General features: G+C 31.2%; 1 protein-coding gene across 2 annotated transcripts in view; it reads right to left on the reverse strand.

The window, feature by feature from the left end:
• The window catches only part of LOC132173916 (uncharacterized), a 46766-nt gene that overhangs the window by 10105 nt on the left and 31237 nt on the right, over positions 1 to 5424 (reverse strand). The gene's annotated exons all lie outside the window — the stretch shown is intronic.

The raw sequence follows: 5424 nt of genomic DNA on the forward strand, positions 1-5424 counted from the left end.
TTCCAAATTTGGAAATTATAGCATGATTATCCAGGTACAAGTGTACAACATAATTTCTCAACGTGCAAATCTCTAGCTCTAATTGTGCATTTTTGTACGAAAGTAGGATGGTCAATTCTTTTACACGATTTGCAAATTTGATGTGAGCTCAATATAAAATTAGTCGGTTATGGTTAATGAATCTGACTTATTTGATTAAATGATTCTAATTGGAATTGATCTATATAATCTTATACTTATTCATCAATACGACTCGAATTCAACAAGCGAATACATATTGGCATCCTTCGTTTCAGGTGCTATTTGTTGTGGCCCGAAACAACATTATTACCATTAATTGTAAAATCCCAAACCCACAACTAATTGAATCCAGACCTCTGCTTTTAGTAGAAAGAGAATACCACTATTTGCTTTTGACAATGAAATGTTGTCAATAATGAGTTTGGCTCATCGAACATTTGTAATTGAGAAATGCTAACTCATTCAAAATTCAATGGTAGATATGAGGAAATAAACATTTGGAAGTATATATATATTTCTCTTTGTATTTTGTCTCCCACGTCTCTGTTTATGCAAGCTATAAACCCAATTTCATGTTGGGTTAAATATCATTTTGGTATATGTATTATGTTGTTAGCAAGTTTTTCACATGGATATCCAAGTTTTTAAAAATGACAATTAAGCTACCTAGGTTTGGTGAAATTTTATTTTCACCACCTCCGTTAGTTTTCCACAAAAAACAAAATAAAATAAATTAATCATAGTTTGGCTACCTTTACAAATGTCCACATCACCACCTATAACATTGTGCCATGTGTACATCTAATTTATTAGAGTTGTGAAATCATTTATAGTTGCCACGTCAATACATCTCAAACAAAATTGTTAGGCTGTGCTTTTAACCATTTTATCTGAAAATTAATAGCTATCCACTAAAAAAAGTCAAAGCATTTTATGACATTCTAACATTTAAAATCGCATCCCGCAAAACAATTTTTTTTTTCTAAAACCATCTATGTGAAGAGAGCAACACTATTGTACCTCAATAGTCTCTCCTTTAATGTGACGTTCCCGCAATTCGAACACATACTATTTGTTGGATTGGTTATTTGACCATCTCATTTAAAAATCAATTGATGTCCAATAAATAAAGTTAAAGCCTTTTATAGCATTTGAAATTACACCTGCAAGCATGGACGGAACCAAAAAAATTTATCGATGGGGCCAAAGCATGAAAGCATGAATTAAAAATATATTTAAATAGATGACCAAATAATTGATGAGAAATGTATTAAGATTAAAGACTAATTTAATATATACAAAAATAAAATCAGTATTCATTCAATGTTAAGAAAATATAAACAAAATAAAAAATATTTATTTTTAATATAATTTAATTTTCAATTTAATCCATGAATGTAAAGCGTATCAAAACTTAAAAATTTTGGACTGTTTTTTAGGGTTCAGGACCAAACTTTGGACTGTTTTTTTAATGGGCCCGGGGCGGAACTAAAACTTTTGGCTCAAATTCACATTTTAAAGCATATTTAATAATAATAATAAAAAAATTCAAAATTGGGGGTGGCCACGGCCCACCCTTGTCTACATGTAGATCTGTCTCTGCCTACCAGACATTTTTTAAGAGTCATTCACGTGAACAAATCAACACTGTTGTACTTGAACAAAAACAACTCAAATTTGAGAAATGTGTGCCTCTCCCACCAATGATATCTTCCGCCCAGTTATGAGAAAACTAGAATTTTAGATATGGGGGATGAAATTACCAAAAAAAAAAAAAAAAAAAAAAGAAAATTAAAATTTGATTTAAAAAAAAAAAAAAATACTGACGATATCTTCCACATGTGTTGCATAGATATATAAAATATTGAGTAAAATGTAGTCAAATCCAAGAGAGACTTAGCTATTACGTTTGAATTTTGTTATGATTTACAATTTTTTAATTTTTTGATGAATTTAGAGTCATGGGTTTTGTTTTTATATTTTGGGTTTTGTGGAAAAATAAGATGTTGTCTAAAGCTCAAGTACAAAGCCCATTGCAGTCTCTTTGGCTATCTCTCTCAACATCTTAGATTTCATTTTGGAAGGTGACTCTCTTACGGTCATCATGGCGCTCCGACACCCCCTCTCTGATTCAAGATTGGAAAACTGATAACATCATCTCAAACTCTATTGCTTTCTCATTTGTAGCGGGAAAGATTCACCCTGCTAGTCTTGTTTCTTAATGTTGTTGTTTGTTTGTGTTCTTGGTATCCCTTAAAAAAAATTTAAAAAATAAAATAAAATACAAAGCCCATAACTCTATTAAATATAATCGCATGTAACAAAAGGCTACAATTAATTAAAAACCTGGTATTGATTATTCTGATACATTTATTTCAGTTGTTAAGCCAACTACCTTTCGCATTCTTCTTTCTGTAACTCTGTTGCCATTGCAAAACATGGGCTTTTTTGTCAACTTAATGTCAAAAATGCAACAACCCTCTCGCTTTGACAATATGCGAATCATCTTATTTGATTACTTTACATTTAAAGATTTGATGAAAATTTGATTAGATTACATTACTCTAAATAAAGTGATTTGATTGTATCCAATTACCGCTTACCTTTTTATATTCTCACCATGACCTCCTTATAAATAGAAACTTTTTGTATTGTAAATTTCATCAAGAGCAAAATGTAATTCTTAAGATTTTATCCTGTAAACGCAAGTCATAAGTCAAACCACCTAAAATCTATTGTCTCCATTTTCATTTATTCCGTTATTTTATTTATTTATTATTCATTTTTCTATCGATATTGACCAAATAGTAACTATTTCTCTTTTAGCGGTTCCACTTATCTTTCAATATTCAATAACTTAATCCTATGTCCATACATAACACCATGACATTTTAATCTAGCTTATAGGTCGTCATCTCCATGACTCGACCACAAAGTTGCAACCCATTCGATCCTATACTCGACATGATAACTGGCTTTGATACCACTTTGTAACATATTTATTGAAATAATTTTTTATTTTGCAAATTATGTATTATAGAATGTTTTTGGTGATGAATCCAAATGGAAATAGAAATGGAACAATGATGGTGAATGGAAATGTGTTTTTTTTTGTATTGAATTGTTATGGCTAATAATTTGGGTTTTTAAAAAATATCACAAAACGTAAGGCGTTTAACATTATATTTAAAAAAACATTTAATTTCAAACGAATCCATCAAAATTCAGAATATATTAATATACATATGATGTATGATACAATTACAATTTAAACTTAACTTTGGTCCAATTTCTAAACTTAAGAGAAAAGTTCGGCCAAAGTTGAATTTAAGAAAAAAAGTTGAGTTAAAGTTAGATTTAAGTTGTGCCTTTATCATTTTCCTATACATTCGGATATACCGGAGTCCAAAAAGTTTAAGTTAATCAATGGACTTGGCAGTTGGCACAAAATTTTAACACTAGACGCTAGCAGCCACAACAACGGCGTTGACTGCTAAAATGCGCATCAGTCACCACCTCTCTCCTGGAACCTCAACCACTAGCTCTCTGTCCCTCCCTTATACACCATGATCCATGAACCTTAAAGCTATCAAGCTCCTGCTTATCCTACGCTCCCCCACCACACCTCAAAGACTAAAAAAATCCACTACCGTGTGCCCACTCTCTCTAAAAATTCAATAACTAATCTCGCTGTCTTGCGCCGCTAGGTTGAGTGTCTCCAGGCAGAGGGTTGAGGTCCAGAAGCACTTGAAGCGCTTGAACAATTACAAGCCCGTCGTGAAAAGCATTAAGGTCCACCTTCTCTTTTTTACTTTACTTTCTCTTTCTCATAACTTCTCCCTTTATCTTTTGTTTCTTGTCCTCCGTTTGGCTGCCGAGAAAATGGCCAAACGAGGGTGCCTCGGCTACCCATGTAACCTTATTTTTTTCTGAGAATTTAGAAATTTTTTGTTTGAGTTTTTATTAAGAGTATTTTTGTTATTGGGAAAATTCATAATTTTTGGTAGTTTAACTTCACATTAACATTAAGGCAATCCTTTCAAAAGAAAAAAAAAAAAAAAAAACATTTAGGCAATCTTTAGTTTGAGGGGCCTATAGCATTACTCATATTAATTATCACTTCTGCCAATTGAAAAAAAAAAAAAGGGTTATTTTTCAGATTCATTGCGAACCGAGAGGAAACTCGCCTATTCTCGAAAATATAGATTTGAAGAAAATGGTAAGAACATAGAAAAATATATTCAATGATTTGGAAGAATATGGTTAATTAGAGGCTAAAGTTCATCGAATGATTTGATCAAATTATTCGGAGAAGTGCTATTGAGTATACTCTCATATTACTGTCATACAACTATGATGACATAGCAATAAAAATTAGTCATTGATTTTTTTTTTTTTTTTTTTGTTATAAGCCCTATTGATCCAAAGGCTGATTTTCACGGTCACATCATCATCGAGTATGCTAGGAGTCAATATTTTTTCAATATTGGCCTATTAGATTTGTGAACTCTACATAAGTTAATGGTGGACCCCACTAATCTAATGGTTAATCTATTAAATTTATAAGAGAGTATGAGCTAAATATGAAAAACGTATTGATCCCTAGCATTTCTCCTATCCATATTATCAATTGAAAATGAGATGTTAAAAAACTTGATTATAAAATCTTAATTAGTAATTATGCATCATAAAAAGTAAGAATAATTAAGAATAATTATTTTTAAATAAAATAAATATAATATAAATGTTAAAATAAATATAAAATAATTAATATTTAAATATAAGAAAAAGGCCTCACTTAAACTTATTGCTTAGGCCCCAAAATCTATCAAGTCAGCCCTGATACAGCTTTCAGATCAGCCAACGATCAGCACCTTGATAGGCTGGATTTGGAGTCGGAGTATTATGCCTGGTGTAATAGCTTTTAGAGGAAATTTTAGAAAACCTTTCATGAACTTTCAAACGTTTTGAAAATACTTTCCAAAGTTTTTGTTTTATTTTATTATTATTGTTTTTTTTTTCTTTTGTTGTAATAATAGCATAGGTGGCATTGCTAGCCAAGGCGTGTTGTGAGAAAATTAGTCAAGTACATTTTCTTTTCTTTATATTTGTTCAATTATGTTTGGTGAAACAACTTGCTCTTTTTTTCGGATTTTACTTATAAAAAACAAACAACTTTGTGGGCGGCTAAGTCAAGTGGATAAGAAAACGAGAAGATTAAGGTTGCGGGACCCAGATACGTCCCCAGAACAAGTTAGACGTTTTAATAGCTTGGAAATTTCAAAACATGCGAGAGTGGCCTTTGGATAATCTTCTCCATTAGAAAATGTGCTAATGCAATAATTTACCAAGTCAGAAATTCACATTAAACGACAAAATGAAAGTTCCCATAATGGTTTTCTA

This window comes from Corylus avellana, chromosome ca3 (assembly GCF_901000735.1).
Source record: "Corylus avellana chromosome ca3, CavTom2PMs-1.0".
In the NCBI taxonomy this organism is placed as follows: domain Eukaryota; kingdom Viridiplantae; phylum Streptophyta; class Magnoliopsida; order Fagales; family Betulaceae; genus Corylus; species Corylus avellana.